Below are 15,758 nucleotides of genomic sequence, written 5' to 3'. Positions count from 1 at the left end.
CCTGATGGAGGTGACATTCTAGTTGGGGGTGGAGGGTGGGGTAAGGAGAGACAGACAGCAAATAAACAGAAAGCAAAATATATTGAAGGTCAGATAATGATGAGTGTCATGAAGAAAAAAATAATGCACTGGTGAGGATTAACAAGCAAAAGATGCAGCTAAAAACACCCTCTTCCTCCCTTCCCACCCACCTCATCTTCCTCTGCCCCGTTACCATGCAAAGCCTGCATTCTTGGTTCACCTTTGCTGCACTGGTCTTCCCTTGGTAATGGGACCCTGCATGTACATCCTCCATCCCTAGAGGAGTGCTGAACTCAGCTACTCAGAGTAGCATCCTTCTCTGGCATCCATTTCCAAAAAACACCTTCTCTATAAATAACACGGGCAATTAAATTGTTTAAAGCACCAAGGGTTTGCAGAGAACAAACATCATATTGTTCACATTTGAGCTGGAAGGATTATTAAATGATTCCTGTTTTTCACTCTGATTGTTAAAACCTTGATAAGTCAGCTTATTTTTATTAACAGAATCACTGGGTTCCTCCTGCTACGTGATGTTCAACTGAATTAACAGAGATTGGAGGCAAAGATTGGATGCAAGGAGTAACTGAGCTCACAACAATTTCTATTAACAGACTAATTAAAGTGGGTTTTGATGGTTTTAGGAAACGTGGCCTCATCTGAGTGTGCAAACAAGGGCTCTGGGTCTGGAAGAACTAATAATAGCTATTTGGCAACACTTTGCAGCAGAGTCTTGACACACTAGGTTGCTGGTAGCTTGCATTGTTCATCCCTCAGGAAAATATTTTTGTTTTGAAACTTACTAAACTGTTTTTGGTCTGTGGGGTGATGTTAATAGAAACAGGTTCTTTTCCTCCCCCTTAATCTTTTAAAGTTTCCCAAAATAATGGAAAATCCTGGGATACCAAAACACAAAACATTATCACCACCCTCCTGCCAATGGTTATAAAAAGACCATCCCCTAAGTTCTGTTCTCCTGATTGGAATGCTTGTCTGGAATAAGGTTATGACCTGAATATGCCTTGAACAGGCCAGCTCATAATCAGGCCCTATGTAAATCCTTAGGGATGTTAAGAAAAAGTGTTTAAAATATGGAAATAAGGCCCCAAAGTGGGTGGCACGATGTTTTATTACAATACTAGGACCATGTTTACTAAGGTCACACAAGGATTATTTAATTATCTAGGGAAATGCACCTGTGTTTGACCTGCCAGTTACTATTATTTGAGGCTGCATACTGAGATCACATGATATTTTAGAGAACTTGTCTAGGAGAAATGCATATCACTTCTGTCCTATAGGAAAATAATGCCAAAGATTACAGTTTTATTGCCCTGCAGGACATTAACCAACCAGTGTTGCCTGTAAGTCAGCAAACATTTCAAGATGTCTTTTCTGGTAGACTAAAACCTGTTCTATTTCTTTCTGAATCAACTTTATCATCTTATTTCTTCACTGATGAGCTGAGTGAAATATCTGACTTGTGTTCATTCTATATTTGTATGAGTCTTTTTTAAGTTGTTGAAAACTGTACATTGACAGGAATGACAAATAACAAAAGTGGTGGCATATGACAGGCAGCAGCAATGTTCAACTTTAGCTAAGCCCGAGACCCTGGAAAACAGGGACACATAAGAAATCCCCCACCCTCCTGTTCCTGGAGATGGCTTACTGCAGAAGCCCACCCTTCCCCATGCATTGGATAAGATGCATGGATGCCTCCTCATTTACCCGTAACACACACAGTCACAGACTCACCACCATTTCCATTCTTTGCCTCATAAATGATTAGCTGAATTGCCTGCCACAGTGACCAATCTGGACAAGATGCCTGCTCATTTGAATTAACCAAACTTTGGTTAAGTTTCTCTCCTTCCCCAAGACCCACCCTCAGCCTAAGCCATCATCAGAATGTGGACAGCCCCTCCTTGATGTTCCCTCCCAACATGAAGAGAACTGGCTGTCAGTTTCCTGATCAATTGTCCTGCTAGGCCACCTGCCGATCCCACTTCACCACACCAATTCTTTCCAGGCTTGCTTTACTCTTCTCTTTCAAAGAAAACTCTTTTCTGCCTGCCTGATTTGGGAGACACATGCAGATCTTGTTGTCTCTGTCTTTCCCATGTTGAAATGGTCTTCTGGTGCAGCAGTGATCTTTTCCAATAAAGTCTCTGTATCTAAGTCCTGATTTGTTCTGATTTGACCCTATTCTGACACTGCAAAGAGAAAGGACCCAACCCAGTGCTTTCATGGCACCTGCTCTTCCTCTCCTCCCTGCCCCTCCTAGGAACCCAGACCCAGGACTACTCGACACTCAAACACTCAAGCTACTAGCCATGTGCCTGATAAGTGTCCTAAGTGGCTTTCTATAGAGTCTTGTTTCCCAAAATGTGGTTCATGGAGCAAAACATCAAGGACACTCGTCAGTTAGTTAGAATTCAGAATCTCATGCCCACCCCAGACTCCCAGAATCAGAATCTGCATTTTAACAAGACCTCAGGGCGATGCATGTGCACATTCAGGCATGAGAAGCATTGCTGCAGAGCGCACTGGCACAGGCCACCCTAAATCCCTGCTCTCCTGGGGCTCTGTATCCAAGAGCAGTTTATCTCAAATGGAAGGCCTTTCCAGCACAGCTAGTGTCTGCCAGCTGCTGTTCTCTGGCCTCCTGGGTGCTTAGAGAGGCAGAGCTAAATCTGAATACAAACATCGCATAAACCCCCTTTTATATGCTAATAAACCTCCTAGATTAAACAGCTAGCCCTTTGCAGGCAAATTCTCATTTTCTTTTTATGAAAGATGGTCACTATGCCATTCTTTGACAAGTTACTTATTCTCTGCAACTTCCTTTCCTCCTTGCAGGAGAAACTTGGATTTCCAAAGCATTCAAAATGCATGGCCCAGCTGCTCCTCACATTGAAGTTGTGACCATGGGATTTGGCAACATTGAGCTCTGGCTCTGGGCATTGCTCTTGCAGCTGAGAGTGACGCCCAGGCTCTGGCAGCCCAGACTTGTCATCCTGTAAATGAACAATCCCCAGTCCCTGGGCCTCATTTTATTCGCTTGGCTGAGCTGCCTGTTTGCTTTCCGTTCTGTGCTTGCCAGCTCACTGAGCAAGAGGATTCGTGCCTGACTGTGTGGAGAAGCTGTAGAGGAAATGGCCACCCTGACTGTCCCAACACTTCTAGGGGTGGCCCAGGGCCTGGGCCCTGAGCAGAACTGTGATAAAGGGAAGCAGGGAGGCAGTGGGAGAGCCCTGACCAGGTGCAGGAGCCTGATTCCGAGTCCACCTCTGCCATGGGCAGATTGCATGATGCCATCAGAGCCTCTAACCTCTGGCCTTCAGTTGTCATGCCTGTAAAATGGGGAAATATTCTAGAGAAGTGGCTCAAAACCTGAGCATCCACCAGCCTCCCCAAAAGAACATGGGGACAGTGCAGGTGGCAGGGCCCCATACCCAGAGTTTCTGATTCCATAGTTTGGGATGAAGCCTGAGAATGTGCATTTCCAACAAGGCTTCTGGTGATGCTGATGGCCCAGGGACCTCACTTTGGGAAACTGCAGTAAATCCAGTTTCTCAGCCAGTCTGTTCTGTAGAGCTCCTGAGACAGACTTTTTCCCTAGGCCTCCCCTGAAATTCTTACTTAAGCAAGGCTCCATTTTTCAAAAGCTCTGCCAGGTAACTCTATATGGCACTAGGGCTGAGAGGCACTGGGTGGATGTTTCTAAGATCCCACGTAGCTCTCACATGCCGTGATGCCATGATTTTGCAGCAGAGTGCCTCCTGCCTTGCCAGGACTGGCAGCACACATAGGGCAAAGGGAATCATCACATATCGGAATTTCATTCTTTGAAAATCTGGTAGGCTGGGCACGGTAGCTCACACCTATAATCCCAGCACTTTGGGAGGCCGAGGATAGCGGATCATGAAGTCAGGAGATTGCGACCATCCTGGCTAACACGGTGAAACCCCGTCTCTACTAAAGATACAAAAAAAAATTATCTGGGTGTGGTGGCGGTCACATGTAGTCCCAGCTACTTGGGAGGCTGACAGGAGAATGGCGTGAACCCGGGAGGTGGAGCTTGCAGTGAGCCGAGATGGTGCCACTGCACTCCAGCCTGGGTGAGAGCGAGACTCTGTCTCAAAAAAACAAAAAAAGGAAAACTTGATAATCATGTGTCCCATTTCAGCTCGAGCAGAGGTTCTCCAGAATGAGATCCTGCCCAGAAGCACCCATATCCCCTTGGAACTTGGCAGGAATGCAAGCTCTCAGCCCCATTCCAGGTCCCCTGAACCAGAAACTCTGGGATGAGAATGCAAGTATCTATGTCCTAAAACATCCTTATGATACTTCTAATTCAGCTCATGTAGGAGAATCACTGACTTAAAGGAAGAGCTATATTTCTTTGTCCCAAATCCTCTGCTAGGAACACTCAGTGTGAACTCTGACCCAAAATGACAGCTGCCCCGGACTCCCTTCCTCAGACAGTGTGAAAGCCTGGAATGTGTTTAATTAATTACCTTAGAACGCAGCAGGAAAAAGGTTTCCAGAACCTACTGTCCACAGAATTACCCCTGTAGGGACCAAAGGACTCTGACTCGTCTGACCTGAAGCCCCATTGCGTGGATGAAGAGGAGGCTGTTGGGTGGGGGCCACTGAGGACTGAGAGGCTGTGGGCAGTTTCTTGTCTCCCCAGTGCACTAAGCCAAAGCTATCCACAGGGGTCAGAAGTTGTTGCTTGGAGAAGGTTTCACCATCAGTTTGACGTTATTTATTAACAAAAACCAAAACAACCCTACCCATGGCCAAGAGTTCTAACAGGGGCATGTGCACTTCGTAAGGCTCCCTAGGGGGCTCCAGAATGAGACCAGGGTGGGGACAAGGACTCCTGTGCCCCACCTGCAGCCCTGAGTTAAAATTCTCACTATATGAAATGAGCATGTCGTTTTGTCTCCTTCCTTGGCTCCCACCCCATTTTTAACTCAACCCACACATATACTTAGAGTAACCAACTTCCTGGTGCCAAATAAGAAACTTATTTGTCCTGATAGTTTTAAAAAATCACTGTCCAACCCAAGTGGACATCAGCAATACTCTAGCTCTGGGGGCACTGGGCCCTGGAAAAATCTACCTTTGAGGAGGTCTGCTATGGTCAACTTCCTCTTCATGTTTGTCCCTTGTGAGTAGACCCTCCCAGGAGAGATAGTCATGCACTTCATGGCGTGACAGGAACCTAGGGTCATGCAGAGGGTAGGGATGTGTCATTGTAGAAATGCATCCATCAGCTGCATCGTTGTGAATGAGCAGGTGACTCCAAGACACTGTGGCAGTTTTTCTAGAACTATCTATCAGGTTGGAATTCCCTTTTTTTGTGGAAAAATCCCACTGGCATAGTACCCTTTGGAAGCCCTAAGCCCTGGAAGATAGCCAGTGACCCCAGGGGAATTGTTTCCATGTGTGCATAAGACTCAGACACATTTCAGCCAGTGTGTGCAGTGCAGGGCAGTGGGCATGAGAGCTGGACCTGAGGGCCACGGTCAGGGCTTCCCATGCCAGGGCCAAGGCATGTAGGTCAATGGAGTCCATTCCTTTTGCCTCTTCCACTGGGTCACTGCCTGGCTGAAAGCTGTTTCCTGTTATTTTTTATGGAAGCACAAATCTGGATGCATTTTTCTTTGAATGCGATTTTCAGATTTTTATCAATGAGATATAAGCTTAGTGTATCACTGACCTCCTCTAATGAGAATCAACATGAGAAAATCTCACATATGAAAATGCAGACTAATTACAATAACAAACATAAATAAGCACCACCAGTTTGCCAGGCAGCATGCTATGCAATGTTCATGCCTTCTCTCATTTAGTTCTCTCAAATACCCATGGAGTACAACTTGTTGACTAAATAGGTGGTTCGAGGCAATAATCATATGTACTCCATGGGTATTTGAGAGAACTAAATGAGAGAAGGCATGAACATTGCATAGCATGCTGCCTGGCAAACTGGTGGTGCTTATTTATGTTTGTTATTGTAATTAGTCTGCATTTTCATATGTGAGATTTTCTCATGTTGATTCTCATTAGAGGAGGTCAGTGATACACTAAGCTTATATCTCATTGATAAAAATCTGAAAATCGCATTCAAAGAAAAATGCATCCAGATTTGTGCTTCCATAAAAAATAACAGGAAACAGCTTTCAGCCAGGCAGTGACCCAGTGGAAGAGGCAAAAGGAATGGACTCCATTGACCTACATGCCTTGGCCCTGGCATGGGAAGCCCTGACCGTGGCCCTCAGGTCCAGCTCTCATGCCCACTGCCCTGCACTGCACACACTGGCTGAAATGTGTCTGAGTCTTATGCACACATGGAAACAATTCCCCTGGGGTCACTGGCTATCTTCCAGGGCTTAGGGCTTCCAAAGGGTACTATGCCAGTGGGATTTTTCCACAAAAAAAGGGAATTCCAACCTGATGGATAGTTCTAGAAAAACTGCCACAGTGTCTTGGAGTCACCTGCTCATTCACAACGATGCAGCTGATGGATGCATTTCTACAATGACACATCCCTACCCTCTGCATGACCCTAGGTTCCTGTCACGCCATGAAGTGCATGACTATCTCTCCTGGGAGGGTCTACTCACAAGGGACAAACATGAAGAGGAAGTTGACCATAGCAGACCTCCTCAAAGGTAGATTTTTCCAGGGCCCAGTGCCCCCAGAGCTAGAGTATTGCTGATGTCCACTTGGGTTGGACAGTGATTTTTTAAAACTATCAGGACAAATAAGTTTCTTATTTGGCACCAGGAAGTTGGTTACTCTAAGTATATGTGTGGGTTGAGTTAAAAATGGGGTGGGAGCCAAGGAAGGAGACAAAACGACATGCTCATTTCAGTTCTATTCAGAAGTGGCCCTCCCAGTCCTCCACCAGGCTCAACTCAACTTGTAGGAAGACAACAGGTTTCTGGGACCAGATGGATCTGCTTTCTATTGTCACCTCTACCACAATGACGTAGCTGTGTGACACTGGACAAGTAAATGAACTGCTCTAACCATAGTGTTCTCACCTATGGGAGAACCACAAGGGTTCGTCATTCATAGGATATGTACAGACTGAGTGCTCATGTCCCAAAGAAATTCACATGCTGAAACTTAATCTCCAATGTGATGGCATCAGGAGGTGGAACTTTTGGGAGGTGATTAAGTCATGAAGGCAGAGCCCTCATATATGAAATTAGTGTCCTTATAGGAGACCTCAGAGAGCTCTCACTCTCTTTTTCCACAATGTGAGGGGATAGCAAGAAGACAGCCATCTGCAAACTAGGAAGCAGACCTCACCAGTGATTCTGCCAGTGCTTTGATCTTGAACTCCCTAGCCTTCCAAACTATGAGGAAAAACAAAAATGTCTATTTTTTAAACCACCCAGTCTATGGTAGATTGTTACAAAACCCTAAACTATGACAGGAATTAGTAGCAAGAAGTGGGAATGGTGCTGTAAAAAACACTGAAAATATAGAAGTAGCTTTGGAAGTGGGTAGCAGAGGCTGGAAGAGCTTTGAGGTACGTGCTGGAAGCCAAGGTTTAAGGAAGTGAAGGGTGTTTTAAAGGAGATTCTGGTAATAGTTCAGAAAGAAAAGAAGAGAGCTGCAGGAAAAGCTTCAATCTCCTTAGAAAACACCTGAATAATTCTGAACAGAATGTTGATATAAATATGGGTGATAAAGGCCATTCTCATGAAGTCTCTGACAGAAATGCGGAGCATGTTTTTGGAAACTAGCGGAAAGGCATTCTTGTTACAAAGTGGCAAAGAACTTGGCTAAACTGTGTTCATGTTACAGTGTTTTGTGGAAGGTAGAATTTGTGAATGATGCAATTGGATATTTAGGGGAGGATATATCTGAACAAAATGTTGAAGGAGTGGCTTGGTTCCTCCTAACAGCTTATAGCAAATGCAAGAAGGAAGAAATAACTTGAAGACAAAATTATAAGCAAAAAAGGAATTAGAACTTAAAGTTTTGGAAAATGCTCAGGCTATTCATATGGAAAAAGATGAGAAAGTATATTTGGAAGAGACCACTAAGTTTGTGGCCAAATGACATTTTGGTAAAGAGATTAGCACAGCTGTGAACCACAGAGTTAATTAGGTACCCCAGCAGGAAAAGTGAATGTGAGCAAGAATATAGGAAGGGGTGAAGGAAGGTTACCTGGCTTTCTGAATTTTATAGGACAGGACCGGAGAGCTATTTAAAAGTGCTGTGTTCTTCAAGACAAGGAAGAATGACTCTAAAGAAGATTCAGAGAATCATTGGGGCTGCGTTTTCAGTTTCAAGCAGGGAGGTGAGCTTGCCCCCTGCTAGTAAGGGTCTAGAAGGCAAAACACTAAGCTAGAGAGATCATTCTCTAGCCTTAAGATCTCATGAGATTTGCATTGCTAGGTTTGGACTTTTTTCTGGAGGCTGTCACCCTTTCTTCTTCTTTTTTAATTTTCTCCTTTAGAAGTGGGAATGTCTATCCTATACTTTTCCCATCACTATAACTTGCTGAGTTTGGCAGATTCACAACTGGAGAGAAATTTTGCCTCAAGATAAACCATACGTTGTGTCTCACTCATATCTGATTTAGATGATATTTAGACGAGACTTCAGAGTGGATGCTGGAATGAGTGAAGACTTTGGGGGCTGCTGGGATGGAATTAATATATTTTGTATGCAAGAATATAAATTGGGTAGGGGGGTGGGGCAGGGCTGGAATGTTATGGGCTGAATGTTTGTGTCTCCAAATTCATGTGTTGAAATCCTGACCCTCAATGTGATGGATTAGGAAGTGTAGACTTTGGAAAGTAATTAGTTCACAAGGGTAGAGCCCTTGAGAATGGGATTACTGCTGTTCTAAAAGGGACCCTGGAGAGCTCTCCTGTCCTTTCATCATGGTGAGGACACAGCAAGAAGAAGGCTATCTGAGAGAGGAGGTGGATCCTCACCAGACACTGAAAGAGCCAGCACCTTGATCTTAGACTTCCAAGTTCCAGAATTGTGAGAAATAAATGTCTGTTGCTTAAACCACTCAGTCTATGAAGATTTGTTACAGCAGCCCAAGCTGACTAAGACAGCATGTGAATGAGGTTTGAATGCTGTAAGTGTCTGATTAATAGAAACAATTACAAGTATTAATAAAGTGCTGAGCTGGGAGAGGAAAGGGGAATGCAGGGCCACAACCTCAGAGCTTTGAAGGAGCAGGAGTTCTTGGCAACAGAGACAATGCCAAGCCAGGAAGGACATACCTGAATCAGTATCCCTACTGCCCCTGCCTATAGCTGCTGCCCTCTCCTCCATCCTCAGGGCTACTTCATCCACTTCTCAGTGGTCTGTCTTTCTGCTTCCCATCTTCCCTCTTATAGTCTATGCCTCTATCTCTCTATAATCCAGAATGAGCACAAGTTAAATAATACTGTTTTATGAGCACAAGTTAAATAATACTGTTTTGTGAGCACAAGTTAAATAATACTGTTCCTTCCACCTAAAACCCTCCAATGCATTCTTCTTATTGGATCAGACTCTTCTCCATGGCCTCCAAAGCTCCAGATGTGATCTGACCCCTGTCCCCCTCCCCTCCTTCCTCTCCTCCACTCCCTTCTGTGTCATTCAACTCACTGAGCTTGTTCTGGCCCTGGCCCTTGCACTGGCTCTCAAAAAATTACCCTCAATACTTTCACACGGTGCACTCCTTGCCTGTCCAAGAGCCTCCACTTTAGAAAAGGCCTAGAAAGGCCCGGGCACAGTGACTCATGCCTGCAATCCCAGCACTTTGGGGGGCCAAGGCAGCCAGATCACGAGGTCAGGAGATGGAGACCATCCCAGCTAACATGGTGAAACCCCGTCTGTACTAAAAATGCAAAAAAATTAGCCGGGCGTGGTGGTGGTCGCCTGTAGTCCCAGCTACTTGGGAGGCTGAGGCAGGAGAATGGCATGAACCCAGGAGGTAGAGCTTGCAGTGAGCTGAGATCATGTCACTGCACTCCAGCCTGGGCGACAGAGCGAGACTCCATCTCAAAAAAAAAAAAAAAAAAAAAAAAAAAGAAAAGAAAAGAAAAGGCCTAGAAAGGAGAGGGAGCCTGAGCCTGAGTATATGGCCCACGCTCCTTCTCCTTCCTTCACATCATCTCCCTCTGTGCACTCAGGCCTCATGGAGGCTGCGCTTGGACAGGAGCGTTCCCTCCCTGTGGCAGAGCAGGATCTGGGGCAAGAGCCTGGGGCAGGCAAGGGGGTCTCTGATGCACCCCCACACCAGGACTTCACATCTGAGTACCCAACACTGACTCTCCCTGATTCCAGCCTAGACTCAAAGCTTTCAGCCTTTCCCGGGACCCAGTCCTGTGCTCAGAGTTACAAAGTGATTGAAGCTCAGGTGTCAGCAGGTGGGTTGTTGGTGGTTGGTTATCCCTTCCAGACAACATTGGAGTGTCCTGAGGGTCTTCAAGATCTTGGTTCAAAAGCATGCCTTAGAGTGGGTACTTCAGGAACTTTCCCATTCTCTGATGTTGGGAGTCTTGGACAGAGGGTTTCAGCGATTCTCAACATAGTTTCACAAATGATCCCTACTCTATGGCTATCAGAGATCACAAACTGACCAGAGACAAATCCGCAGCTTGAGACCCAGCTCTGAGCTCACAGCCTGGGTCCAGGTTCTCTCTTTGCCCTGCTACTTGCCCTGAAAGTTGCTTAAGATTCTCGCTCTCCTTCCATCATGTGGCCTGTGAGAGCCAGACACTGATGCCTGGTGCTTTTAATTAAGAGTGAGGAAATAACAAGCTTTGCTGCAAAGATTGTTAAGCTGATAGGAGATAATGATCATTGCCATTGACATCTCACAAGAAGTTCAGACATCAAAGCAGCACCCACCCTAGGAACTGGGTTTTCATCTGATTTTTCCTCTTTGTGTCTTTATTTACTTATTGGCCTAGGACATTCCACGAGGACTGGAATAATGACCTTTGTACTGAGAGGATGATATCAGTTTGAAATTCGTGCTGTCAGGATAAATAGAAAACCCTTCACTATTTGATTATCTAGCAAGAAATTAATGGCTATCCACAAAATGTCTAATAAAATGATCTGTTTATTCTAGAATCTGTAGGAACTCTGTTTGCTTTCCTCACCCTTATGCTTGTTCTTCTCAGTGCAATATGACTAATTGGTTTAACACAGTCATAAAATTACCAGCCTGACTCCTTCCACACTGGGAGAACCCTGCAGAACCAAAGCAGTGCACACGCCCCTGGGAAACAAATGTCTGGGGTGGGATGGCAGCGAGCTGAATTGTTTGCTATGTATTGCATTGATGTCTCCTGCTTTTATTCCAGTTAGTGACCTGCAGTCCATCACAGGCTGCTTTGAGAGCCCAAGATAGGGCGCATGGTAAGGGCTTTCTGTGAGGGTGGAGACACCACCCACGATCTTTTTGTTCCTAAGAACTGTGATCAGACCCAGAGTACAGCCATGGTAGTAACATGACTCAGTTTATGGAGGGAACAGAAATGCTTCCAGCTGACTTCAGAGCTTCCAAAAGCTTCCAGCTGACTTCAGAGCCCAAAGTCCTTCCCATACACCCACTTCATACCTTCATTCCTTTCCTGGCTCCAGTGGAGGTTTTTAAATGCCCAACTTTGAAAAGTTCTTTTTAATTGAGTATATATATGTTCTGAATTATAGTTAAAAATTTTCAGTCTATATATAAGATATATATGTATGTAGTATACATATATATGTATACATATATATAATTTCAACATGTAAATTATTGAGAGGTTTTACATTCTTATATTGTATGTTAAGTCTTCAAAATCCAGTGTATATCACACACAGCATGTCTCAATACTTACTAGCTACAATCCAAGTGTTTAATAGCCACCTATGGCTAGTGGCTACTTACTATACTGGCCAGCACAGTTATAGATAATAGAAAAGTAAACAATGTTTTCAATATTAAAAAGGTTTGAAATAAAAACTATAGTTATCAAAGCTTATAGCAAATTTGAGATCAGTCACTCATGAACATAGATGCAAAAAATAACTAAGCAAAATATTGGCAAACTGAATTCAGTCAACACACATAAAAACATAAAAGACCATGTCAAAATTATTATATTCCAGGAATTCATGGATGGTTAACATTAGTACATGTGTGTACATATATATACATGCATATATATATACTAAAGGACTACGAAGGAAGAAAAGAACAGTAATTATTAATGATTTTATCTCAGAATGATGTGATATAGTGTAATTTTTACTTATTTTTTGTGTTGCTTATATTTTTACATACTATAAAACTATTTTCATAACAGGGAATAAAAGGGCAATCATAAAATTCAAAATTAAAAATGAGAATAAAAAATAATAGGAATAGAGAAAAACAATTTTGAGAGAATATTTTGTTTAACTGAATGCCAATAAAATAAAATGGATGTTATTCTGGAAATATATACAGTATTTTCATTTTTCTTTATCTAGAAAAATACACCCCTGACCTCAGAGGAAATAAAACATCTAAACAGAGAAGTTATGTGAAACAACGGGGACTGTTACTAAAGGTCTGAACCCTCCCCACTAAAGTCCAGATGATTCCTATGAAATCTGATAAAACCTTCAGTTCAAGTAACAGGTAATTCCAATGCCATTTTAAGTATTCTAGGTCAGTAAAACAGACAAAGCTTCATATTTATTTTTATTCAGCAAATAAGATACCCTATTCTGAGAAAGCATACACAAAACAATAACCTTATCTTCTTTATAATTATTGGTGGAAACATCACAAGTAAAATAGTAGCAAATACAACCCAGGAATACATTAAAGAAGCCATAGCCCATCAAGGACAGTCTATCCCGGAGATGCAAGCATGGCCACACTAGGAAATCAACCCCAATTCACATGACTTTCCGTGAAGGCATCTTATAAACCCCAGAGGAAAAATGTTCTGAGCACTCGTGATAGGCAGAATAGTGACCTCCCCAAAAAAGACTACACCTTAATCCCCAGAACCTGTGAATACGTTAGTTTATATGGAAGTGGGGAATTTACGTGGCAGAGGGAACTAAGTCGGCTAAACAACTGACCATAACATAGGCGGATGACTCTGTTACCCAGGTGGGGCTGCAGATGGCAGGAGGGGACCACTGGACAGCCCGATTAGAGCGGCCTCTGGACACCAGAGGAGGCAAGGAGGCAGTATCTCCTGGAGCCCCGGCAAGGAACACAGTCCTCCCAGCACCTCAACTTCAGCCCAGTGATTCTTAGGCCAGACTTCCGAACCACAGAATTGGAAGATCATGCATTTCTGTTGTTTTAAGCCACTATGTTAGTGGTAATTTGTAACAGCAGCAATGAAACACTAACACAGTACTTAAACAGCCCCTTTAAATCTAATAAACCAAAGTTAGAACTGTAGAGAATCAGTGTTCTCTTAGGCATTGCAATGCTGATTTATAAACTTCACAACATTCCTCTATGCTTATCAACTTAAACTCACGAGTCTAAAACCAATTTCACATTTCAAATTTAAACCACATTACATGTCAAGAATGCCATAAGTATTTCAACTGCAAGACTTTAAAAAAACAAACACATGAGTTATCCCAGCCCTGATGAACATTTTTTAAGTTTAGCTTGAGTATCTCTGCAGTGTGTTGGATGCACCCGTGAGTCCGTCTGAGAGGCCTGGGCTGCGTGGATCCCTCCAGCACTCAGGACTACCCACTCCCCACTCACTGATTTGGCCTGTGTTGTGTGTTCTCATCTACACTGCAAGTTCTTGGAGGGCAGGGCTTCTGAATTTCTCCCTCCCATACCTTCCTATCCTGCACTGCGCCTGAAAGTAGTTCGGGCTTCATGACTGTTTGCAGGCTGATCAGTCATTTATAGGATGATCAGTTATCTCCATTACTAGAGTAGTTATTTACAATTACTAGATCATTCTCTAATTGCTAGTTTAGTAATTACTCGACTACATAAAATATACTATATTTCTATACTATGTAAAATTCTAGTATGCCCAGGCTCTGCCCTCACCTGTGTCTGGGGAAGATGGCTCTGCCCCAGCTCCAGGCCTCCTTCTCCTAAGACCAGGCCCTCCTTGAGAATCCCACCTCCTCTTGCCACTGATTGACTCATGAATCTGGGCTTTGGTCAATCAGTGCTTGGCTTTCCTCCATGTTATTGATGTGAGTAGCCATGACATAAACTGGCCCAATCCAGCTGGAAGGACAGCCTGTTATTCCATGACTGGGAGACAAAGCCTTTCTCCTAGGGGCTATGAAAAAGGAAACACTGTGTCCCATTTATGGCTGGTGGTTGAAGGGAAGCTGGTCTGGGGGCAAAACCAACAGAGGAGGAAGAGATAACAAAGAACAGAAATTTGAGGACAAACCCCAACCACAGGTACTGGGGCCACCTGAGCCCTGGACCCCTCTGGAGTGAGGCCACAGCCTGCAAGAAGAAAAGGTTAAGATCATTATTTTCTATTTTAAAACAGGTTTAAAGAGCATATATGACTCCATGAAAGACCCTTTCTTCATGACATGAAAAGAGACATCCACCCGGGTCTAGGACAGGGGTCTCAGAACCCAGCCTCCTCACAACACACTGCCCCAAAGGTTTGGTTGGAGGGGGATGCTGGTATATTTTAAATTGTGTCCCCTTATATAGCCAGCACCCTGACACGATGGGAGGGAATGACAGGATCTTTTTACTAGAGAAAATTTCAAATACAGTCGACCCTTGGTGCAGGGGTTGGAAGTAATTAATTCCATGACCCCCATGGATACCATTCGGTATCCCCCATGGATACTGAAATTCTCGGAAGCTCAGGCCCCTGATATAAATTGACATCATATTTACACATAACCTATGCACATCTTCCCGTACACTTTAAATCATCTCTAGGTTACTTCTTTTTTTGGCATAACTGTTCATGTTTACCCTAGATACACCGTTCTTGCCTTTTTGCTTCTATTTAATCAAAAATGAACTCAGTAAGTTCAGAGGAGGCAAATAGATAGCACATGATCATGTCTCTACAAATATAGCTATTCCCTTGCTCAAAGTGTGGTCCACAAACCGGCAGCATCAGCATCAGCAGGGAGCTACAGAAATGCAGAAGCCCAGGTCCCACCTCAAAATACGGAATGCAAGTTTGCACTTTAATGAGCGCCCAGGGGATCCATCTGTGCATAAGCATTTGAGAAGTACGATGAAGGACCCAGTCCTTACTGTCCCTCCCATGTTCAAATGCATCATCACCTAAATCATACACCAAAGTTTCACTGTTACAGTGTGCCATAGGATGGACAACAATTGAAAACAAAATTTTTCACCTGCTTTTCTGATTTTTGAAAGATGACCGTTGTCCATTCACCTATTGGAATGAAGGAAATAGGAGTAGTATGATTGATCACCTATGGGAAGCTGGGAAGAGCAATGGGATCAGTGCAAGGACTTACCAACTGTAAGAACTTTTAACACATGACGTAACTTCTCTAACTCTCAATTTCTTAATCTGAAACCTACCTCAGAATATTATTGAGAAAACCAAATGAAGGAATGTATGTGAAAATGATTTTATAATTAGTTAGCTTTGGGGTTTACTACATTATCGTGTGTTTTTTTAAATTTTTAAATTATTTTAATATTTTGGGGGGAACAGGTGGTGTTTGGTTACATAGATAAGTTCTTTAGTGATGAT

This window comes from Rhinopithecus roxellana, chromosome 13 (genome assembly GCF_007565055.1).
Source record: "Rhinopithecus roxellana isolate Shanxi Qingling chromosome 13, ASM756505v1, whole genome shotgun sequence".
Taxonomy (NCBI): domain Eukaryota; kingdom Metazoa; phylum Chordata; class Mammalia; order Primates; family Cercopithecidae; genus Rhinopithecus; species Rhinopithecus roxellana.
Note: the sequence above shows the minus strand (reverse complement) of the source record.